This window comes from Pongo pygmaeus, chromosome 16 (genome assembly GCF_028885625.2).
Source record: "Pongo pygmaeus isolate AG05252 chromosome 16, NHGRI_mPonPyg2-v2.0_pri, whole genome shotgun sequence".
NCBI lineage: Eukaryota > Metazoa > Chordata > Mammalia > Primates > Hominidae > Pongo > Pongo pygmaeus.
In genome coordinates, this window is record NC_072389.2 from 21998824 (window position 1) to 22025162 (window position 26339).

At 38.2% G+C, this 26339-nt stretch overlaps 1 pseudogene; it reads left to right on the forward strand.

Moving 5' to 3' along the window:
- Positions 1-26339, forward strand: part of LOC134738317 (putative HERC2-like protein 3) — a 131482-nt pseudogene that overhangs the window by 13356 nt on the left and 91787 nt on the right.

A 26339-nucleotide genomic window follows, 5' to 3' on the forward strand; every position in this document is an offset into this window, starting at 1 on the left:
AAGATTATCTTCATATTTTCTTCTGTAAGTTTTATAGTTTTAGCTCTTATATTTAGATCTTTGGTCCATTTTTAGGTAATTTCTTTTACGCAGTGTGAGGTAGGAGTCCAGCCTTTTTCTTTTGATTATCTGATTGTTTCAATACCACTTGTTGAGGACTGTTCTTTCCCTGAAGTTCTCGGTACCCTTGGCAAAAATCAGTTGGCTGTAGATATTTAGGTTTATTTCTGGACTCTCAATTACATTATCACATTCTATATGTTGATAATTATGCAGGTACCACACTGTTTTAAACATTGTAGTTTTGTACTGTTTTAAAATTGAGAAGTGTGTTTTCTTAAGATTATTTTGGCTACTTTGAGTCCCTTGCATTTTCACATGAACTTCAAGGCTGGCTTTTCCATATCTGCAAAAAAGACCATTGGGATTTTTGCTAGGGATTGAATCTGTAGATTGTTTTGGGGAATAGTGCCATCTTAACAATATTAACATCCATTCTCTGAATGTGGAATGTCTTTCCATTTATTTCTGTCCTCTTTAATTTCTTTCAGCAGTATTTTATTGTTTTACAGTTATCAGGGTAATAATGGCCTCATAGAATGAACTAGGTAGTGTTCCCATATATTCTGTTTTTAGAAGAGTTTGAGGATTGGTGTCAATTCTGCTTTAAATGTTTGTTAGAGTTGACCAGCTAAGCTTTTCTTTGTTGAAAGTTTTTTTTTTTTTTTTTTGAGACGGAATCTCACACTGTTGGCCAGGCTGGACTGCAGTGGCACGATCTCAGCTCACTGCAAGCTCCACCTCCCAGGTTCATGCCATTCTCCTGCCTCAGCCTCCCGAGTAGCTGGGACTACAGGCACCCACCACCACGCCCAGCCAATTTCTTGTATTTTTGGTAGAGATGGGGTTTCACCATGTTAGCCAGGATGGTCTCGATCTCCTGACCTCGTGATCCCCCCGCCTCGGCCTCCCAAAGTGCTGGGATTACAGGCATGAGCCACCGGGCCCAGCCAACTCATTTCTTCTTTTACTATTTATCATCTCTTCATCTTCATGGGTGCCTGAGCATAGGTCATTCCTAATAGCAGAGTGATTCAATGTCAATGGAAGATGGGGAAAGGGATTATTGGATAGGCAACTGATAATCCTTATGACAGTGTCTTGCTTTTCAAAATATTGACTTGGAATCTGAGGTCTCTGGATCATGTGTATTCCTACCTCATCCGGATATTGTTTTTCTGAAGAGAAGGAACATAGAAACTGCAAAGCAGCCCACATAGCTTTATCTGAGTTCATCTTCTCGCAGGACTTTGCTAAAAGTAGCAATAAGAGCCACTTATTACTGCATGTCATGTTTTCAACATTTTCTGCCATTTTCTTTAGTTTTACAGTCTCATTAGGCATATAGTTCATTTTTAAATATACATCAAATGATGGTTTAACCAAATGGTTATTATTTCTTAATGCCAGCTCTGTCTTGTACCATATGAAACTTATCCAACTGCTTTCTGACTACCTTGTTCAGCCACATTTTAGTTTGCATTACTATCAACACCTCACTTCTAAATGATGCCTCTTTCAAGAATTGTGTTTAGTAAACACATAAAAAAGTATAACCTTAAAACATATCTGGAGGAAGACAGTTCATGGCCGCTTCTGGTGGCTTCATACTCATTAAACAAATGATGATTGTCTTCCATTCTTAGGATACCAGAAATAGAAGATTGCTGGTTGGACTTCAGCCTACTCTTCCTCATTCTAAAGAAGTCAACAGAAGAATGGTTGACTTTTATCTCTTGATTTACTGCTTACAGACAATGAATCATGCCTATTCTCACTGGCCAAAGCTATTGCAAGAGTGGCTATGACAATTAGTTTTTTTTAGCTGGAAATATTGGCACACTTCAGTAATACAAGGATCATTCAATAATTAGGAAGGGGAGACAACATACTGAAAACACAACATGTTCCCATCACATACCCATGTGTACTCACACACTGTGCTTCATCTTCTGCTATTATGAATGAATGTTTAGGCTTCTATATTATGCTAAAACTTCCCCTTTTATACTATATCCCATACCCACATTCACATTTGGTCTACATGGATATAGCTCCTGTGATTCTGTCCTCTTTTGGATAATTCAGGTCTGCTTCTCCACTAGGTTATATAAATCAGCTTAAAAATAAACAACCATTATAGTACAAATCCTGCATCAAAACATGTTTATTATATAAATATCCTCTATCAGCTCATGTTTAATTTCTTTTTTATTTTGAGATGTCTAATAAGGTGGGCATTAGACATATGGCTGTTTATATTTAAATTAATTAAAGTAAATATAATTAAATATTCATTTTCTCAGTTGCACATTTTAAGTGCTCAGTAGCCACTAGTGACTATCATACTGGATAGTGCAGATTATGTAATATTTTCATTTTGTAGAAAAATCAATTATACGACCATATATAATGAAAATATGCAAGTTTCTTAACACCTGAAGATAATTAAATAGTACACATCAAGACGTGGGAGACACAACAAATGTTCAATGCAGAGGAAAAATTACAGCCTTAAAAGCATAAATTAGAAAAGAAGAAAGTTGAACTCTAATGAGTTTAGAAAATCAGCAAAAGAATAAACACAATGATTGTAGGTAAATAATAAGAAAATACATTCATAAAATGAAAACTAGGCCAACAAAGAGGATCACCAAAGCCAAAAATTGGTTTTCTAAAATTAGTGATAACATTTATCAACCTCTTCAGGCTTATCAAGGAACAACAAATGTTACACAGAAAATAAATATTAAGAATAAAAATGTGTTTAATGGCATACTTAGTGATTAGAAAGAAAACGAGGGCACACTATTAATTACTTTGAGTAAATTTAAAGCATAAGCAGAAATACACAACTATCTAGAAAAATATTACTTACCAGCATTTAATCAAGAATAAATAAACATCCTGAATAATCATTTAAGTATTAAGTAATTGGTGTAGTAGCAAATAAAAAAGCAAGTAGCACTAGCCGGTTTTATAGGTTATAAAATTTTCAGTAAGATCATTCCAAAACTATAGAAAAGTAGATGACAGAGATGAAGAGTATTCTGCAAATCATTCTGCTAATTCATTAAACTTAATGCTATACCTGACAAGAGTACAAGAATATACAGAACAATAAACAAACATGAAAAAAATTTTTAAATATATTACAATTAGTATTAAATTATGTAGCACATAAAAGTGTAAATATGAACAAATCTAATTTGCCTTAAAAATACCAGTTGATTAAACAATAGAAATATAATTTACCACAATAACAGATTAAAAGGAAAATTATATAAACATTTCTATTATGCATCATATAAGCTTTTAAACATAAACTTAAAACACAACACTTTTAAAACATAAACATTCAGTAACCGTAAAAACTATTCTTAGCGTACTAAAAATGGAAGGTAACTCATTTAAATTAACATAGGGTATCTACAAAAATAACCCTACTTCAATATTAAAGGAGAAATATTTGAATCATTCTCTGTGAAGTCAGAAGTAAAATATGAGTATCTATTATTGCCATTTCTGTTCAATATTGAAATGGTAGTATGAACCAATGCATTAAGACTAAATAAATAAATAACAAAAGATTCTGTAAAAAGAATGCAGAAAAAACATTCATTATCAGCCAGGCACGGTGGCTCACGCCTGTAATCCTAGCACTTTGGGAGGCCGAGGCAGGCGGATCACGAGGTCAGATGATCAAGACCATCCTGGCTAACACGGTGAAACCCCGTCTCTACTAAAAATACAAAAAATTAGCCGGGCGTGGTGGCAGGTGCCTGTAGTCCCAGCTACTTAGGAGGCTGGGCCAGGAGAATTGCTTGAACCCGGGAGGCGGAGGTGGCAGTGAGCTGAGATCACATCACTGCACTACAGCCTGAGTGACAAAGCGAGCCTCCATCTCAAAAAGAAAACAAAACAAACAAAAAGCCCACAAAACATTTGTCGCCTTGATTTGTGGTGCTATACTGTGTCCTTAAACTTGATCTGTTTCTGGACTTTTTTTTTTTTTTTTCCATTTTAATAGGTCCATTTGTTTATTGCTGTGCCAATTCTCTATTCTTAATTGAAACAATTTTCCTCTCATTTTACTTATTTTAGAGTTCTTTTAATTGTGTTTAAAAAGCTTGTAACATGAGATCTACTGTTTTAATAAATTTTGAAGCATATAGTACAGTATTGGTAATTATAAGTACAATGTTGAAAAGCGGATCTCTAGAACTTTTTAATTCTGCATGGTTGAAACTTTATACCCATTGGACAGTAACTCTTGATTTCCTCATCACCCCAGTTCCTGGCAACCACTATCGTACTTTCTGCTTCAATGAGTTGGTCTATGTTAGATAGCTCATATAAATGGAACCATGCAGTATTTGTCTTTTGTGACTGGCTTGTTTCACATAGCCTAATGTCCCCAAGATTCATCCATATTGTGGCGTGTGATAGGCTTTCCTTCTTTTTAACGGCTCCATAGCATTTCATTGTGTGTATACCACATGTTGTTTATCCATTCATCTGTTGATGGACATTTGGGTCGCTTCCATGTCTTGGCTATTGCAAACAATAAGTGTGCAAATATCTCTTTGAGATCCTGATTTCAATTCTTTTGGATAAATACAAAGAAGTTGGATTGCTGGATCATATAGTAATTCTATCTTCCTTCACAATTTTTTAGCTATTTTTTTTTGAGACAGTCTCGCTCTGTCACCCAGCCTGGAGTGCAGTGGCATGATCTCAGCTGTCACCTCTGTCTTCTGCGTTCAAGCAATGCTGGTGCCTCAGCTTCCCGAGTACCTGGGACTACAGGCATATGACACCATGCCCAGCTAGTTTTTTGTATTTTAGTAGAGATGGGGTCTTGCCATGTTGCCCAGGCTGGTCTTGAACTCCTGAGCTCAGGAAATCTACCCACCTTGGCCTCCCAAAGTGCTAGGATTATAGACATGAGCCACCAAGCCCGGCCTCCCTTGGCTCTTATAGATATTTATGCCACTAGATGAACTTTAGAATCATTCGTTATGTTTCAAAAAATTTTTCTGTGGGGACTTTGATGGGACTTGCTGTAAACTTACAGATAAACTTGCAGAGAAGTAGCATTTTACTGTATTGAGTCTACTCATTCAGGACTACGGTTGTTTCTTCATTTATTCAAGTATATTTTAGACCCCTTAGTAAAGTTTTGTAACTTAATAATGAGCTTTATTTCTTTTCAGGTCTATACCTACATCTATCTATGTACTTTTTACTTGTAATTCCCCCTCTTCTCTATAATATTCTGAATTAAGTCAATGGTGGAAAGTCTAGGAGACCAGTTAAACCAAACTGTACTCATAATTGACTCTTCCCTATTTTCTTGGATTCAAAACCTTTATAACTTGGCCAACTATGTTCATATGACTTTGTTTTCTAGGAATGGAGATTCTCTCAGGAGGTTCCACAAATCCTGATGTGAGGTTTCTTAGGAGTTACCGCCAGTCTGCCTGACGCACAAGCAAGCAAGTCAGAATTTCACTCATGAGCACTTCTTTTTTTTTTTTTCCTGGGACAGAGTCTTGCTCTGTTGCCCAGGCTGGAGTGCAGTGGCACAATCTTGGCTTACTTCAACCTCTGCCTCCTGGGTTCGGGTGATTCTCCTGCTTTAGCCTCATGAGTAGCTGGGATTACAGGCACACACCATCACACCCGGCTAATTTTTGTATTTTTAGTAGACGGGGTTTAGGCTCAAGCAGGTTCCCTGCTATGTAAGTTAGAAAACAGAATAATATAATTGATATTTAGCCAGTTTATTTAAATTTAGGAATGATAAAATTTCAGATATGATGCTGAGCTTAAAAGCCATCTCGACAAAACCTTCTTAAGGTGGAAAGGCATGCGTGTGTCAACTGATTTTCATATAAACCTGTCTTTTTTTTATGCGGTCATTCCAAAGCAAAGCATTTTTGGGTAACATTGGTCTTTGTGAAGACCTTAGATGACTCTGGCTTTGGGAGCCCAAGGTGGGCAGATCACCTGAGGTTAGGAGTTCAAGACCAACCTGGCCAACATAGCAAAACCCTGTCTCTACTAAAAATACAAAAGTTAGTCAGGTGTGGTGGTGGGCACCTGTAATCCCAGCTACTCAGGAGGCTGAGGCAGGAGAATTGCTTGAACCCAGAAGGAGGAGGTTGCGGCAAGCCGAGATTGTGCCATTGCACTCCTGGGCAATAAGATCAAAACTCTGTCTCAATTAAAAAAAAAGGTGACTCTAGAATAACTGGGGAAGCTTTGGGCTATTTCTACCACATTTGCTTATAATTTATTGTGTGGTTTTTTTTTTGTTTGTTTGCTTTTTAATATCTAGACCTCAAGAAACACTCATTCAGATGAAGACAAAGATGGCAACTGGGATGCTTGGGGCAACTGGAGTGATTGCTTCCGGACCTGTGGGGGAGGAGTGTCATATTCTCTGCGGAGATGTTTGACCGGAAGGTCAGTGGTGGCTTCACTTGCTCCTGCATGTGGAATGTGGCAGTGCCTCTGGATGGGTGGAGAGAAGAGATAACTTTATTTGGCTTTGGAATGTACTGTGATGATGGTGTAACATTTGCTTTGTCTAAATGTTAGTCAACCTAGGTTAACATATTTAAGCAGCAATGGTCCAGTTTTCGTGGGTATCGCCATGTTGCACACAGGACCCAGGAGCACTGGACGCTTTGGGCTTTGAGGAAAGGAAATCCTGGCACTTTAAGTCACTGGTTTAAAGTTGTCAAGAGTTGGGGCAAGAGGTCAAGTCTTCTGAGTTCTGCCCTTGGGTTGCTGCAATTTAATCCAGTTCTTGTTCATCTATTCTGAGCAACCCATTGATTAAGAACATGATGCAAGTTCTGTTTTCACATTTTAGATATATTTATGTTAAATAATATTTGCAAAAATGTAAAATCAGCTTATTTTTTAAAAATCTGTAAATTTGTAATAAGCCTGTGCTTATCACTGTTTTTGAGACACTTTAAGGTAATTCTTTATGGGACAGTTTAATTCCCAGTCAATGATTTTGCATCAGCTCCTAGGTAAGACAGAGCCCCAGATTGATGGAATCTGGCATGCTAGTCTTGTACAAAAGAAGATTCCAAGATTATGTCAGTCATCTTCAGATTTGGGATATTGTTAGGCAAAAGAATAAATTGGCCTTTGCCAATTAGCTTCAAGATATAGAGTAGAAATGCAGGGAGAGTACATTTTGGCTGGAGTTTGGATTTCGTTGAGGTCACTGTTCTACCATACATTAAACAGTGACCAAGTATGTCCTCCAGTTTCCTTGAGACAATGCAGAGCAAGGCAGATGAGAGACTGTACATGTGGCCTTTGAGAAGAAAGACTCACTGGTCTACTCCAGGAAGGCCTGGGAAGGTTGCTGGAGGTACTATAGTAGCATTCCCCCAGGGTGAGTTCTAACTCAGAGCATGGAAACTTCAGTAAAGCATTGGTGAACTAAATCCAGGGATTATTCTTGCAAAGAGAAAGTGTTATGCCTGCTTCCCCATATTTCCACCTTGGTGAGCAGATATAGGCCCTGGTATTCTGTGTCATGCTGTGTGGAAGAATGATGAGGTATCATGCTGTATTGAGATATATTTATTCTGCCAAGGAGGCTGCAATAGGAGAGCTACACCCTGTGGGCAAGGGGAGGAGGCTTTTTTTTTTTTTTTTGGAGACGGAGTCTCACTCTTTCCCAGACTGGGGTGCAGTGGCGGTATCTGGGCTCACTGAAACCTCCGCCTCCCAGGTTCATGCAATTCTCCTGCCTCAGCCTCCCAAGTAGCTGGGATTACAGGTGCCTGCCACCATGCCAGGCTAATTTTTGTATTTTTAATAGAGACGGGGTTTCACCATATTGGCCAGGCTGGTCTTGAACTCCTGACCTGAATGATCCATCTGCCTCGGCCTCCCAAAGTGCTGGGATTCTGTAATGAGCCACCATGCCCGGCCAGGGGGCTTCTTATGTAAAGGGTGAGTTCTTTCCCACTGCTGGCCAGCCACATGGGAGAGAAGTTTCCAGTCTGGGAATGAGTAGGGAAGGGAGAACTTTGGCATCTCTTTCTAAACTTCAAGTCTGAGAAGTCTGAATAATTTGCAATTAGTGGTAGGGTTAGAGTGGGAAAGGAGTGGGATTTATTTGCATTGGTCTTTTTTTATTTTTTCTAGTATGTACTTGCATTTGTTAAAAAGAATTTAGAGGAATATATTAAGGACCATGAATAACCACTTTCATCCTATTGTCATACAACTAAAATGTTCACATATTTATTTATTATTTGGTTCATTTTTAAAATTTCTTTGATTTTGCTTGGAACATAATTTTGCCAAGTGATATATCTCCATAAGGCTGAAGGTAGGGAAGGGCAGTTGCTCAACTTCTTCCATCTTTTCTACTCGTACTCAGAAGGGGAGACTTGGGCAAGAGGAGAGGAAAGGGAGGCAGGAGAGTTCTTGGCTTTATTGTTGAGAGCAGGTATTGGTGTTCTCTGTTTGGCAAGTGTCTTAAGCTGACTGTTGTGAGCACTTTGATGGATTTTTTGAGAAATTGCCTTTGCCCTCCCAAATTCCTTGGGATTTCTTGCCTCCAATTCCCTTGAAATGTGCTATTCACAACACTTTGGCTTGGTAATATTGCTCTTTCCTCAGCTCTGAGACTGCTAGACGTGCCCCCAGCTTCTCCCTATTTACATGTGCTAACCCCTCTGTGGCCATCCTGGTAAGTTCTTAAGACAACCACATGCTGGAACTCACGCACATGCCCACATCTGGTTCACAGGAAACCCTCATGTAAACTTTGCTAAACAAACTCTTCAAGTCCAGGGAGCCAGTGCTGCAACACCTACTCTGCTTACATGGGCTGCTGTAGCTGTTCTCTCAGCCCTTAAATTTCTCAGGTGTGAATTAAACACCAACCAACTGTTGGTGACACATATTGAACTCTTCAAGTGCTGTCCTTAAAATTTCTTCCTCTTGATTTGGGGCTAGCAGACTGAAACCCTCATCCCTTCTCCTTGATGGAGCAGAATGAGAGGTAGGCTCACAGCACACCTTTCTCAGTGAAATCCTCAGAAGTTCTTCCTGTAAGTCTCTGGCTCCAGATCCTTTTAATTCCCTTGATGTGAGTAAGGAGTTTAACTCCAGTGAATTAAGCTAACACATATCCTGCCTTCAAAGTTCTTACATCTAAGGAGACAAACAACAAACAAGTAAACAATCAAATTATATATAATTAAAAATTGTGTCACTGGCCAGGCGCAGTGGCTCACACCTGTAATCCCAGCACTTTGGGAGGCTGAGGCGGGTGGATCATCTGAGGTCAGGAGTTCGAGACCAGCCTGACCAACATGGAGAAAGCCCATCTCTACTAAAAATACAAAATTAGCTGGGCATGGTGGCACATGCCTATAATTCCAGCTACTCAGGAGGCTGAGGTAGGAGAATTGCTTGAACTCGGGAGGTGGAGGTTTCCGTGAGCTGAGATTGCACCATTGCACTCCACCGGGCAATAAGGGTGAAACTCCGTCTCAAAAAAAAAAAATTGTGTTAAGAAAATCCATAAAATGGTCAGGGAAGCCCTCTGTCCTGGGGCATGTATATGCTGAGATATTACTGCTAAGAAGAAATCAATTATGTGATGGGAAGGGTTATGAGACCAAAAAATTTCAGATAGTGGGAGCAGCATATGTAAATATCCTGAAGCAGGAAATGAAAACAGCCTTTTAGGCCTGGAGAGCAATTAGATGAGAGTAAGCAGAATGGGCAGTCCCCTGCTGACTGCCACTGCAGACAGAGCCTTGGTGGGCACAGAGTCAGCCAGCATCCCACCCTGGGCTAACACTGTGCAGAGAACAGTGGATCCTGCCCCACCCTGAGCAACCACTCCTACTTGTGGGGCACACAGAAGGCACTCAGACCTGCACCTGCCAGTGCCCCATCCCTGAGCCAACACCACCTCCAGCATGACTGAACACACAGTCACCAACAGGGGCCTCCTGCCCACCCCCAGCTGCACTGCCTCTGCCACTGTGGTGAATGCCCACAGAGAGGCAGGACCCCCGGCACCTGCTAGCACTCCACCATAGCTGCCACTACCACTGCTGCTGATATGTGCAAATGAGGATGGATCCCTCTGTCATCGTGCTATGAAATGCTTTGGCTGACATCAGCCATCAGAGTGTAATGACCGGCAGTCCAAAAGCATTTGGCCCCCGCAGTGCAGTGGATTCCTAACATCAAGGATCCAGAGAACAAAGTTGAGACCCAATACAAGTACCCCAGAATTAGAACATCCAGTCCAGGTATTGGGAGCTGAGTGTTGGCCCCCTAAAATCTTTCATAAATGAAGCCAGTTGGCTGGATCCACCTTATACTAGAATCAAGCCCTCAAGGTCATTAAAAAATAGTATAAAAGAAACAAAATTATGCAAAAAGTCAGCAACCTCAAGGATTAAAGGAAGATAAGCCCACAAAGATAAGAAAGAATCAGCACAAGAACCCTGACAACTCAAAAAGCCAGAGCGCCTTCTTTCCAACAGATGACCACCTTGCCTCTCCAGCAAGGGTTCTGAACCAGGTTGAGGTGGATGAAGTCACAGAAACAGAGTTCAGAATACGGACAGAAATGAAGATCCTTAGGCTATAGCAGTATGTTGAAACCCAGTCCACGGAAGCTAAAAACCATTATAAAACAATAGTGGAACTGGCAGACCAAATAACCAGTATAGAAGAGTATGTAACTGAACTGAGAGAGCTGAAAAACACCCTACAAGAATTTCATAATGCAATCACAAGTATTAATAGCAGAATAGACCAAGTGGAGGAAAGACTCTCAGAGCTTAAGACTGGCTTTCTGAAATGAGACAGTCAGACAAGAATAGAGAAGAAAGAATGAAAGGAATGAACAAAACCTCTGAGAAATATGAGATCATGTAAAGAGACCAAATCTACAACTTATTGGTGTCCCTGAAAAAGAGGGGAATAATGGAACCAACTTGGAAAACATATTTCAGGATATCGTCCATGAGAACTTCATGGATGAACCCAGCTAGCTATACAGGCCAACATTCAAATTCAGGAAATGCAGAGAATCCCAGCAAAATACTTCCCAAGAAGATCATCCCAAGAGACATAGCCATTAGATCCTCCAAGGTTGAAACGAGAGAAAAAATGTTAAAGACAGAGAGAAAGGTCAGGTCACCTACAAAGGGAAGCTCATTGACTAACAGCAGACTTCTCAGCTGAAACCTTACAAGCAAGAAGAGATTCTGGGCCAGTATTCAACATTCTTAAAATAAATTCCAACCCAGAATTTCATATCCAGCCAAATTAAGCTTCATAAGTGAATAATAAATATGATCCTTTTCAGACAAGCAGATGCTGAGATAATTTGTTACCATCAGATCTGCCTTATAAGAGCTCCTGAAGGAAGCACTAAATATGGAAAGGAAAGACCATTACCAGCCACTACAAAAACATACTGAAGAACACAGACCAGTGACATTATAAAGCAACCACATAAACAAGTCTGCAAAATAACCAGCTAACATCATAATGACAGGATCAAATCCATACATATCAATACTAACCTTGAATGTAAGTGGGCTAAATGCCCTAATTAAAAGATACAGAGTAGCAAGCTGGATAAAGAACCAAGACCCACTGGTATGCTTGTCTTCAAGAGACTCATTTCACATTCAGTGACACACATAGGCTCAAATAAACGGATGGAGAAAAATCTACCAGAAAAATGGAAAACAGAAAAAAAGCAGAGGTTGCAATCTTAGTTTCACACAAAACAGACTTCAAACCAGAAAAATTTAAAAAGACGAAGGGTATTACTTAATGGTAAAGTGTTCAATTCAACAAGAAGACTGAACTATCCTAAATATATAGGCACCCAACACAGCAGCACCCAGATTCATAAAGCAAGTTCTTAGAGACCTTCAAAGAGATTTAGACTCCCTCACAGTAATAATAAAAGACTCTAACACCCCACTGACAATACTAGACAGATCATCAAGACAGAAAATTAACAAAGATATTCAGTACCTGAACTCAGCACTGGATCAAATGAACCTGATAGACATCTACAGAACTCTCTACCCCAAAACAACAGAATATACATTCTTCTCATCACCACATGGCACTTACTCTAAAATTGATCACATAATTGAAAGTAAAACGCTCCTTAGCAGATGCAAAAGAACTGAAATCACAAAAAACAATCTTGGCTGGGCATGGTGGCTCATGCCTGTAATCCCAGCACTTTGGGAGGCCGAGGCAGGAGGATCACAAGGTCAGGAGATCGAGACCATCCTGGCTAACACAATGAAACCCCGTCTCTACTAAAAATACAAAAAATTAGCCAGGTGTGGCAGCGGGCGCCTGTAGTCCCAGCTACTTGGGAGGCTGAGGCAGGAGAATGGTGTGAACCCAGGAGGCAGAGCTTGCAGTGAGCCGAGATCGCACCACTGCACTCCAGCCTGGGCGACAGAGTGAGACTCCATCTCAAAAAAAAAAAAAAAAACAAAAACAAAAAAAACTCTCAGACCACAGCACAATCAAATTAGAAAAAAAGACTAAAAAAATCACTTAAAACCATGCAATCACATGGAAATTGAATAACCTGCTTCTGAATGACTTTGGGGTAAATAATGAATTTAGGGCAGAAATCAAGAAGTTATTTGAAACTAATGAGAACAAAGATACAACATGCCAGAATTTCTGGGACACAGCTAAGGTGAATGTTAAGAGGGATATTTATAGCACTAAATGCCCACATTGAAAAGTTAGAAAGATCTCAATTTAACAACCTAACATCACAACTGAAAGAACTAGAGAACCAAGAGCAAACCAATCCCAAAGCTAGCAGAAGACAAGAAATAAATCAGAGCTGAACTGAAGGAGATTGAGACCCAAAAAACCATTCAAAAGATCAGTGAGCCAGGTGTGGTGGCTCACGCCTGTAATCCTAGCACTTTGGGAGGCTGAGGCGGGTGGATCCCCTGAGGTCAGGAATTCAAGACCAGCCTGACCAACATGGTGAAACCATGTCTCTATTAAAAATAGAAAAATTAGCTGGGCATGGTGGCGGGCACCTGTAATCCCAGCTACTTGGGAGGCTGAGGCAGGAGAATCACTTGAACCCAGGAGGCAGAGGTCGCAGTGAGCCGAGATCCTGCCATTGCACTGTAGCGTGGGCGACAAGAGTGAAACTCCATTTCAAAAAAAAAAAAAAAAAAACTTCTTAATGAAGTAGGTATTCAAGGAACATATATCAAAATAATAAGAGCCATCTATGACAAACCCACAGTCAACATCATACCGAATGGGTGAAAGCTGGAAGCATTCTCCTTGAAAACCAGCACAAGACAAGGATGCCATCTCTCACTACTCCTATTCAACATAGTGCTAGAAGTTTTGGATGAGGCAGTCAGACAAGAGAAAGAAATAAAGAGCATTTAAATAGGAAGAGAGGAAGTTAAACTATCCCTGTTGGCAGATGACATATCCTATATCTGGAAAACTCCATAGTCTCAGGCCAAAACCTCCCTAAGCTGATAACTTCAGCGAAGTCTCAGGATACAAAATCAGTGTGCAAAAATCATTAACATTCTTATACACCAACAGTCAAGCCAAGAGCCAAATCAGGAACACAATCCCATTGACAGTTGTCACACACACAAAACAAAATACCTAGGAATACAGCTAACCAGGGAGGTAGAATATTTCTACAAGGATAACTACAAAACACCACTTGAAGAAATAAGATGACAGAAACAAATGGAAAAACATCCTATGCTCATGGATAGAAAGAATCAATATTGTTAAAATGGCCATACTGCCCAAAGCAATTTATAGATTCGATGCTATTTCTATTCAAGTCATTGAAATTCTTTACAGAACTAGAAAAAAAAACTATTGTAACATCCATATGGAACCAAAAAACAGCCTGAATAGCCAAGGCAATCCTAAACAAAAAGAGCGAAGCCGGAGGCATCATGCCACCTGACTTACAACTGTATTTCAGGTCTACCATAACCAAAACATCATGATACTGGTGCAAAAATGGACACATAGACTAATGGAACAAAATAGAGACCCTAGAAATAAGGCCACACACCTACAACTTCTGATCTTGACAAATCTGACAAAAACAAGCAATGGAGAACGGATTTCTTATTCAACAATTGGTGCCGAGATAAATGGGTAGCCATATGCAGAAGATTGAAAATGGATCAATTCTATACATGATATACAAAAATTAACTCAAGATGGATTAAAGGCTTAAATGTAAAACCCAATACTATACAAACCCTGGAAGACAACCTAGGCAATACCATTATGGACATTGGAATAGGCAAAGATTACATGATGAAGACACCAAAAGCAGTTGCAATAAAAGCAGAAATTCAAAAATGAGATCTAATTAAACTAGTAAGTTTCTGCACAGCAAAGGAAACCATCAGTAGAGTGAACAGACAGCCTACAGAATGGGAGAAAAATTTTGTAAACTATGTATCTGACAAAGGAACTTAAATTTACAAGAAAAAAACAACTCCATTAAAAAGTGGGCAAAGGACATGAACAGACATTTTTCAAGAGAAGACATGTGGCCAAAAGTCACACGAACAAAAAGCTCATCATTGATCATTAGAGAAATAAAAATCAAAACCACAATGTGATAACATGTCACACCATTCAGACTGGCTGTTACTAAAAAGTCAGTAAGTAACAGATGCTGGTGAGATTGTGGAGAAAAAGGAACATTTATACACTGTTGGTGGGAGTGTAAATTAGTTCAATCTTTGTGGAAGACAGTGTGGTGACTGCTCAGAGACCTAAAAACAGAAATACCATTAGACCCAAAAATCCCATTACTGGGTATATATGCAAAGTAATATAAATTATTTGATTATAAAGACACTTGCATGTATGTGTTCACTGTAGCACTCTTCACAATAGCAAAGACATGGAATCAACCTAAATTCCCATCACTTGTAGACTGGGGCCAGGCGTGGTGGCTCATGCCTGTAATCCCAGCATTTTGGGAGGCTGAGGCGGGTGGATCCCCTGAGGTCAGGAATTCAAGACCAGCCTGGCCAACATGGTGAAACCCCATCTCTACTAAAAATACAAAAATTAGCCGGGCATGGTGGCGGGTGCCTGTAATTCCAGCTACTCAGGAGGCTGAAGCAAGAGAATCTCTTGAACATGGGAGGTGGAGGTTGCAGTGAGTGGAGATCATGCCACTGTACTCCAGCCTTGGCGACAGAGTGAGACTCCTCCTCCTCAAAAAAAAAAAAATTGTAAACTAGATAAAGAAAATGTGGTACATATGCACCATGGAATATTATGCAGCCATAAAAAGAATGAGCTCATGTCTTGTGCAGGAATGAAGCTGGAGGAAGCTTCATTCCTCCAGCTGGAGGCCATTATCTTTAGCAAACCAGTGCAGGAATGGAAAACCAAATACCACTTGTTATCACTTAAAAGTGGAAGCTAAACTATGAAAACACATGGACAAATACAGGGGAACAACATTGACTGGGACATATTGGAGGGTGGAAGGTGAGAGAAGGTAGAGGATCAGGAAAAATAACTAATGAGTACTAGACTTAATACTTGGGTGACAAAATAATCTGTCCAACAAACCCCCATGGCAAAAGTTTACCTATATAACAAAGCTGCACACATACCTCTGAACTTAAAATAAAAGTTAAATTATAAAAGAGCAATGGATAGCATGCATATATATATATATATATATATATATATATACACACACACACTGTTTAGTGCAATAGTGTTTTCTGGAGTTTAAATATAAGTAGAAACTTTAAAAACATGGAAACAATAATATAAAATTCAGAAGAGAGTAAAATGAATTTAAAGTGTTCAAATGTCGTTGAATTGTTCAGAAAAATGTAAACATAGACAATTTACCTTCAACTTTTAAAAGTCTGGGATGCATGTTAAATTTCTAAGGTTACCATTAAAAGCAAAATAAAAAAATGTGTAGCTATTCAGATATCACAAGGGCAAACAGAATCATGCTAAAATACTTGATTGATCCAAAAGGGTTCAAGAAAGGAGAGAAAAAAGAACATAGTGCAATTGTGACAAAGTGTAAAACGGTAGATTTGAACCCCAGAATATATATTTTACATTAGATGTAAATGGACTAATTACTTCGGTTAAAAGACAAAAGATTGTTAGACTATAAAACAAAATTTATGTGGTTTACTAGAGTCAAACCTTAAATACAAGGATACCGAAAGACTGAAAATAAAAGGATGGAAAAAAGCTATAATGTGAACCAAAATGAAAAGAAAATTGATGTACCTGTACTAATATCAGACAAAGTAGAATTTAAAGGAAGAAGCATTAGCAGAAATAGAGGAATCATGAAAATATAATATATTAAAACATGGGGATACATCTAAATTCACCCTTATACGGAAGTTTAATAGCCCTGAATACACATATTAGAAAAGAAAAATTGGTTGAAAAAAAAAACAGTGGTGCAAGCTGTCATTTAAGAAGTTAAAAAAAAAATGGAAGAGCAAATTTTAAAAGTATCTGCATATATACTCTGTGTGTGTGTGTGTGTGTGACCACATTCCTTTACTTCAAATACTGTGTGTGTGTATGTGTGTGTGTCCACATTCCTTTACTTCAAATATCAGGGATCTGGATTAGAGTCAAAGTTTGATCAAGTCCCTTGTTAATTCAGTTATGGCTGCCTGTGGGAAAAATGCCCTTCTTCTGCCTAAAGAATTGCTGCTTTAGACCTGTTGCAGCTTTATGTTATTATGGCTGCTGCAGCTGAAGGCATTCACAAGAAGAAACATTGCCTTTGTGTCAGTGAATCTCGTTTTTTATTATTTTGTGGCTTTCCTTCATTTGGAGATAGTTTCTGGAGTGTCTGCATTTTATTTCATCGCTCCAGAATACCCTATCCCATGTAGGCACTGAGTGGTTTACAGGGGCCCTCACTGAGTGAGACCTTATGGGCCCTTACACTTTTGTCTTAGACTAACTGCCCCCATGCCATTGATTGGCAGGAATTGGCTATATCACCTGCCACTCTAATGTAGTGGGAATTGGTGGATTCTCTTGTAGATCTCTTCTTTACTTCAAAGGCAGACTTCTCCTTTATGTACAGTGAATAGTTTATGTGCTCTCTTTTAATTCAGTCTTACTTACCCTATGTATAGCAATAATCACCTAAAGTTTCTGCCTTGTGTATAACTTCTGTGAATTTCCAGGTATGATACAGAGTTATTCACTTATTAACATAGTCATTTCAATGGGAATTTGTAAGGGGGAAGTTCAATATATATGCTCCGATTACCATCTCTATTTAAAATCTTTCCTCCTCTCTTCATTTTCCCTAAAATTTTCCCTGAAATTTTACCTCTGCTAATTTGGAAATTATACACATATCTTGTTTTTATTTTACTGATGATTAAATATATACTTAAAAACCACATTTTAATAATTATTTTATAACTATCTCTGTCATTAGTAATTTCTTTTGATTTCTCCTTATGTAAAATGATGACTACTTAGGCTTTTTTTTCTTTATTCCCATTTCTTGAGTTTATTAGAATTTGGGATTTTATCTTCAGTTTATTGGCAGTTTTTTTCTTTATATCTTTTCTTTCATAGTAATACATCAAAGCATGGTTGAAACTTAATTGTGTGTGTGTACACATCATTTCAACACTCACTGTCTATCTTAATTGTGTGTGCATGCAGACAAGCAGCATTATTTCAATGCTGATTGTCAATTGCTGCTTTGAGTCCCCATTTCTTCCTTTGAGCATTCAGTTCTTCAGGTTGAATGATAGCTTTGTTGGCAGAGATATATTTTGAGCTTTGCTTCTGGAATTTTAGTGTGCATATGAATCACCTAGGGATCTTGTTAAAATCTAAACTTTGATTCAGTAGATCTGGAATGAGGCCCAAGAGCTTTCATTTCTAACAGATTCCCAGGTGATGTCAGTGCTGTCTGTCCATGGACCACACTTCAAGCAGCAAAATTTTATAGACTTTTTAATTTCAGGAAAAAGTTGTAGGTCTTATACTTTGAGTTCTTATATATCTGAAAATGACTTTTTCTTGCTTTCACACATAAACAGTGAATGGCTTATTTGAGTATAAAATTCCTAAGATACAACCTTTTCCTTTTAAGACTTGATAGTTCCTTTTCCATAAAGCTTGGTATATGGTGTTGCTTATAGACCTCCCAGGCCAGCTGGGTTTTTTGTAGATAACCTATTTTTTAGATAACCTGTCTGCCCATAGGAGTCTATTTTTTCCCTTAAGTTCAAGAGTTTTATAAGGCCATGTCTAGATGTCAGTGTCATATTATTTATTTTACCCTGGCACATGGTGACCAACTTTTTGGTACAGATTTAGATCCTTCTCTGTGGTAGGAAGATTTTTCTTCTATTATATTATTCACTGTTGGTTCTTACCCATTTGTTCTGGATTTTTCTTCATTAATACCAGTAACTTCTGTCTGTCTTCCACATTTATCATGTTCTCTTTAATTACTTGCCTCTTTTTTTTTCTTTTTCTGTGCACGTAGGGGTGATTTTCAAGCTGTAACTTGAACTTTTTTCTTTTTTTTGAGACAGTCTCACTCTGTCACCCAGGCTTGAGTACAGTGGTGCGATCTCAGCTCACTGCAACCTCTGCCTCCTAGGTTCAAGTGATTCTTCTGCCTCAGCCTCCCACGTAACTGGAGTTACAGACATGTGCCACCACACCCAGCTAATTTTTGTATTTTTAGTAGAGATGGGGTTTCACCATGTTGGCCAGGCTGGTCTCAAACTCCTGACCTCAAGTGATTTGCCCGCCTCGGCCTCCCAGAGTGCTGAGAGTACAGGTGTGCACCACCACGCCCACCTAATTTTTGTATTTTTAGCAGAGATGGGGTTTCACTATGTTGACCAGGCTGGTCTCAAATTCCTGACCTCCAGTGATCCGCAGTCCTTGGACTCCCGAAGTGTTGGGATTACAAGCGTGAGCCACCACGCCTGGCCTGAACTTTTTTTCTGATCTATTAACTTCTAGTGGAGTTCTTTGTTTATTTTTATTTTTTATTTTGATGGGTACGTAGGTGTATATATTTATGCGGAATGTGAGATATTTTGATGCAGTAATACAATGCATAATAATCACAGCAGGGTAAATGGGGTATTCGTCCCTTTAAGGATTTATCATTTCTTTGTGTTATACACATTCCAATTATACTCTTTTAGTTATTTTAAAACATACAATAAATGGTTGTTGACTGTAATCACCCTATTGTGCTATCAAATACTAGATCTTATTCATTCTATTGAACTATATTTTTGTACCCAACCTAGTGACGTTTTAAATACTGCTATGGCATTATTTATTACCTAATATTCTTTCCTTCACTTCAAACCTGCCCCTTTTATGTGTCTGTTGTTTTAACCACCTGCATCTTATCCTGTATTTTTTTGTCTATTTTTATGTGATATCTGGCTAATTCTTACTTATTCTTCAAGGTCATGCTCTTTTAGGAAGCCTATCTTGACTGGTTAAACTTTGGTCTTCCTGTTTTGTGCTTCCTTGCATCCATTATAGTACTAAAATTGTTGGCAAATTCGGACCTCTTTTTGAGAAAGGAGGACTTCATCATTCCAAGATCTTACATAGTTTCTCACATGTGATGAGGACCCAAATAGCATTTATTGAAGGAGTAAATAAATGAGTGCGTGCTCACGATCGCCTTGCATCTTTTTTGCCAATGCTCTTCTTTCCGCCTAAATCATGCTTTTCTCCTTGTTCTGGTTGACACATGGTTGATCACAAAAATGCCTTTTGAGTCCTCATTTCTTCCTTTTGCATTCATTGGCAATTCTCACTCTTTACTAGGACAGGGGCGATTCTTCTAGTGTTTCTGTAGGATCTCATGAATACCGTTGTGAGAGTGTTTATTCCACTGTATTGTTTTATTTTTCTGTTTCCACAATTGAGACAAAATTTTAGGTGGCATAGATGGTGTCATTCATCTCTTTATGCTGCGCCCACATTATTATTGCTGTATGGTATAAATTGAATACACTTTATTCCATAAATTAATAGAGAAGTGAAGTAATGAATTTCTGGGTTGATAAAAAAAACTGCATGACTATAGTATGGGCCTGTGGGATAGGTAAGGATGGGTAATTCTATGAAGAATATTGAAAGCTATGTTGGGGAGTATGGACTTTTAACAAATATTTAAAAACATCATTTTTTTCAACAATGCACATGTATATAGTTTAAAGAGCCAAATGACTCATGTAGGCTTGAGGTGAAAAACAACAGCCTCATGATTCCCTTCCTCCCATTTCCTCACCCAGCCGGGGCAACTACTGTTAACAATTCTATCTGATTCTCTTGGTGTTTTATCTATATTTCTAAATAACATGTTTATATTACTGCTTCTTGATCTTTCAGTTGTAGGTACTACTCATTAGAGTCATACTATAGAAGATGAAGATTTAACAATTTTTCACACCTCCTGCTCCTTTCTCTTCCTTTCTCTCTCCCCCTCCCCCTCCTCTTTCTCCTTTCTCAACCTCTCCCTCCAGTCTGTCTTCCAGTCCCATACCCCAGAGTTTTATATAACTTTGACTGGGCCAAAATGCAGTGTTTAAATTATTATGAAGGCATATTATTATTAATGCCTTCATTAAACTATTATGAAGGTATATTATTATCATAAAGACATATTATTAAATTATGCCTCTATACTATTCACAGCTATGTCATGTAATATACTGCAATTATTTTTCCTTTCCTGAGTTTTTTTTCCACTAGAGTCAATAATTACGTTGCTTTTTTATTTGCTTGTTTTCTTAGTTTTTACATGCTTATCACTAATTCAGAAAAATGTCATCATTCTAATTTTCACTTAACTAATTTCATTCACTTTTCTGATTTTCATTCACTTTAATTTTCTTTTAGACCCTTCTTCTGGAGAATTCTTAACCTTTAGCTGAGCTACTTGCTGTCTAACAAGAAATTCAGGAGGCGTCTTGGAATCTCATTTTTCTGTCATCCTGGGAGGGTCATTTACCTCTTTCCTGTGTTAGATCTCCTGTTTCCTAATCACCTTCCTTCTTCCTCCTCATTTTTGTGGATACATTCTCCAGAAGCTTCCTGCTTATCTGAAAAGATCTTTATTTTCTTCTCAAACTTGAATCATGATTTTTCCATGTAAATAGTTATGTAGAAATGATTTTCCCTCAGAAATTTGAAGACTTTGCTCCATATTCTAACATCAAGTAATGTTACTGAGATATCTAAAGGCATCTGGATTTCCTGCTCTTTTTCCCTCCTCTCTGGATGCATGTAGAAACATACATTTTCCCCCAATGTTCTGAAATTTCCTAACGTTATGCCTTGGTGTGGGTCTATTTTCATTTGTTGTATTTGACAGAGCGTCCTTCACTATAAAAACTCATTCTCTTCAGTCCTAAAATATTTCCTTGATGATTTCTTATATTCATTTTCCTCTATTTTCTTTTCTTTCTTTCTTTTTGTTTTTTTGAGATGGAGTCTTGCTCTTGTCACCCACGTTGGAGTGCAGTGGCTTGATCTCGGCTCACTGCAGCCTCCGCCTCCTGGGTTGAAGCAACTCTCCTGCCTCAGCCTGCTAAGTAGCTGTGACTACAGGCACATGCCACCATGCCTGGCTAATTTTTGTATTTGTTAGTAGAGATGGAGTTTCACCATGTTGGCCAGGCTGGTCTCAAACTCCTGACCTCAGGTGATCTGCCAGCCTCAGCCTCCCAAAGTGTTGGTATTACAGGCATGAGCCACTGCACCCAGCCATGTTCCTCTATTTTCTCATGTTGAAACTCCCATTATTCAGGTATTAGATCTTCCAGTTTTCTCTTTGTTCATTTGCCCTGCCTTCCAGGAGATTTGTCTAAATTTATTTTTTCACTCTCTTTACTAAGTATTTTATTTCTTTCTATACATATATTTTTTTCCTGAGTTATTTTTTGTTCCTTGAATTTTTAGAAATAGAATTCTGTCCCTGATTCCCAGATGCAATATCTTCTGTTTCATCTCTGAGAGTATGAATAGACGTTTGGGAGGAAAATTTTCTTCACCTTGCATAGTCTCAGTTCCTCCCAAATCGCTGTTTTCTTCTTTTTTTTTTTTTTTTTTTTAGTGACATATAACTTTTTATTGAAATCATAATACCATACATATTAGAGACTTTTCCAGGGCAAAAAATGGCTGGATAGGTCTTTCTTTTTTTTTAATTTATTATTATTATACTTTAGGTTTTAGGGTACATGTGCGCAATGTGCAGGTTAGTTACATATGTATACATGTGCCATGCTGGTGCGCTGCACCCACTAACTTGTCATCTAGCATTAGGTATATCTCCCAGTGCTATCCCTCCCCCCCTTCCCCCACCCCACAGCAGTCCTTTTCTTAAAAAATTTTTTTTTTGTCACTGTATTTAAGGTTAGAGGTCTTTCTAAGATTTCTGGTGATCCTTGTTTGTTTATTCAAGTTTAACAAAATGAGCTATGAGCTTAACTGGAGGACGATGTGGCCAGTATATCTCATTGCCTGATGATGTCTTTAGGTGTTCTATTTTGAAATGCTTTGATTTCCCAGTGAAGGCCATTCTGAGTCCAATATTTTAGGAATGAAGTGAGGCAGAAAGCTGGGATATCAGCATTAAATACATTAATTTGTATTTAATCCCTGTTTTCAGTATAGTACTCTTGCCCTTAATTGTACCCAGTTATCTCTTGCTCCAGAAAATTGCTGTTTTACCCTCTTTAGATAATAACATGCAGTCATGCCAAAGTAAGGGAGGTCAGCTGGAGATTTAATCTCTTTTTAAACAGACTCAATCAGTCATACTGTTTTGACCCCAACTTTATCCTGCTTTCAAAAGTATCTGATTTACCACCTCTGAAGTCTTTTGTGAGTTCTGCAGAGCTAATTGAGTTGCTTCTAGGAATTCCCTACTGCCATCTTAGGATTTACCTTTTTTGGGGGCTGAGAAATCAAAAGATATCCTTAATATGAAATAAGTAATTTAAATAACACCATAATTATTATGGAAAATTGAATTTATAATATAAAAACTCTCCCCTCAGTCTTAAGGCCTAGATGGTTTCACTGGCAAATTCTACCAGGCATTTAAAGGAGAATTTACACCAATTCCATATAATTTCTTCCAGAAAACAGAAGGGAAGGAATACTTTCCAATTCATTTTATGAATCTAGTATGACTTTGATACAAAACCATACAAAGACTATACAAAGAAGCAAACAACAAACCAATATATCTCATGAATATAGAAGTAAAAATTATTAATACAATCCTGTCAAAAGTATTAAGAAATATATAAAAGGAATTATACACCATAACCAAATGGGGTTTATTAGAGGAACGTAAGGCTGTTTCAGTATTTGAAAGTCAATCAATGTAATCCAGCTAATTAATAGACTAAGGAAGAAAAAATGTATAGGATCTTATCAATCGATACAGAAAAAATATTTGACAAAGTCACCAATTCATGAAGAGCTCTCAGAAAAATAGAAACAGATATCAAATTGATAAAAAATTTAAGAACCTTGAACTAATATTGTATATTATAATTGGCAGTGAAAGACTGAATGCTTTCCCCCTAAGGTATAGAATAAGGTGGGGATGTCTGTCTCACCACTCTTACCATAGGAGAAGAAAAATAAAACTGTCTTTGTTTGCAGATGACATTTTTGTCCACGTAGAAAATTCCAAGGAATCTACAAGGTAACTTCTAAAACTAAAAAGTGAGTCTGGCAAGGTCCTGGATACAAAATAAAAATACAGAAATTGATTGTATTTCTCTTACTAGTGATGAGCACATAGATAACAAAATTTAAAAATACAGTGCCATTAATAATCATTCAAAAAAGTTAAATGCTAAGGTGTAAATCTAACAGAACATGTATAGGACTTGTATGCCTAATACTGCAATGTGCTAATGAAAGAGAAACCCTAATAAAATACCTAGGAATACATTTAGCCAAGGAGGTGAAAGATCTCTACAATGAAAACTATAAAACACCGATGAAAGAAATGGAAGAAGACACAAATAAATGGAACGATATTCCATATTCATAGATTGGAAAAAACAATATTAAAATGTTGATACTACCCAAAGTGATCTACAGATTCAGTGTAATCTCTGTCAAAATCTCAATGACATTCTTCACAGAAATAGAAAAAACAATCCTGAAATTTGTATGGAACCATAAAAGACCCCAAATAAATTAAGCAATCTTGATCAAAAAGAACAAATCTGGAGGCATTATACTACCTGACTTCAAAATATGCTACAAAGCTGTAGTAAGCAAAACACAATGGCAATGGCATAAAAACAGACAAGTTGTCCGATGGAACAGAATACAGAGCTCCGAAATAAGTCTACACATTTACAGCCCACTGACTTTTTACAAAGCTGTCAAGAACACGGGGAAAAGACAGTCGTCTCTTCAATAAATGGTGTTGGGAAAACTAGATATCCACATGAAGAAGAATGAAATTATTTCATACCATATAGAAAAATCAACTAAGTCCAGGCGCAGTGGCTCACACCTGTAATCCCAACACTTTGGGAGGCCAAGGCGGCAGATCACGAGGTCAGGATATCGAGACCATCCTGGCTAACATGGTGAAACCCCGTCTCTAGTAAAAAAAATACAAAAAATTAGCTGGGCTTGGTAGCGGGCCCCTGTAGTCCTAGCTACTCGGGAGGCTGAGGCAGGAGAATGGCGCGAACCCGGGAGGCGGAGCTTACAGTGAGCCGAGATGCGCCACTGCACTCCAGCCTGGGTGACAGAGTGAGTGAGACACTCCGTCTCAAAAAAAAAAAAAAAAAAGAAAAAAAAATCAACTAAAAATAGATTAAAGATTAAAATGTAAGAAATTTAACATCCAGAAGAAACGTAGGAGAAAAGCTCTATGACATTTGTCTGGGAAATGATTATTTTACACATGACCCCAAAAGCACAGAAAAATGTGGACAAATGGGATTACATCAAACTAAAATGCTTCTGTAAACAAAGGAAACAGTCAACAGAGTGAAGAGATAACCTACAGAATGGGAGAAAGTATTTGCAAGCTATGCATCTGCCATGGGGTTAATATCCAAAATATATGACAAACTCAGTAGCAAGAAAAAAATAACCTGATTAAAAAATGGGCAAAGGACCCAAACAGACGTTTCTTAAAATATATACAATGGCCAAAAGATATATGAAAAAATGCTCAACATCAGTAATTATCAGGGAAATGCAACCTAAACCACAATGAGATATCATCTCACACCTGTTAAGATGGCTATTAAAAAGACAAAAGACAACAAGTATTGGCAAGGATGCAGAGAAAAGGGAACCCTTGCACCCTGTTGGCGAGAATGTAAATTGGTACAGCTGCTATGAAAAACAGTATAAGGGTTCCTCAAGATATTAAAAATAGAGATATCAGCTGGGCTTATGCCTGTAATCCCAGCACTTTGGGAGGTCAAGACGGGTGCAGCAACTGAGGTCAGGAGTTCGAGACCAGCCTGGCTAACATGGCAAAACCCTGTCTCTACTAAAGATACAAAATTAGCCAGGTGAGGTGGCGCATGCCTGTAATCCCAGCTACTCAGAAGGCTGAGGCAGGAGAATCGCTTGAACCTGGGAGGCAGAGGTTGCAGTGAGTCGAGATTGTGCCACTGCACACCATGCACACCAGCCTGGGCAGTGGAGTGAGACTCTGTCTCAAAAAAAAAAAAAAAAGATACCATATGATCCAGCGGTCTCACTACTGGATATATATCCAAAGGAAATGAAATCAAGATATCAAAGAGATATCGCACTTCCATGTTTGTTGCAGTGTTTTCACAATAGCCAAGGTATGGAAACAACTAAGTGTCTATCAGTGAATGAATGGATAAAGAAAATGGTATATATACACAATATAATACTGTTCAGCCATGAAAAATGAAGGAAGTCCTATTATTCATGACAATGTGGATGAACATGGAAGACAGTATTTAAGTGATGTAAGTTAGGCACAGGAAGGCAAATACCACATAATCTCACTCATATATAGACGCTAAAATAGTTGATCTCATAGAAAAAGAGTAGAAAGGCAGTTGCTAGGGGTTAGGGTGATTGAGGAGGGGAGTTGGGGACGTGTTGGTGGAAGGATACAAAATTTCACT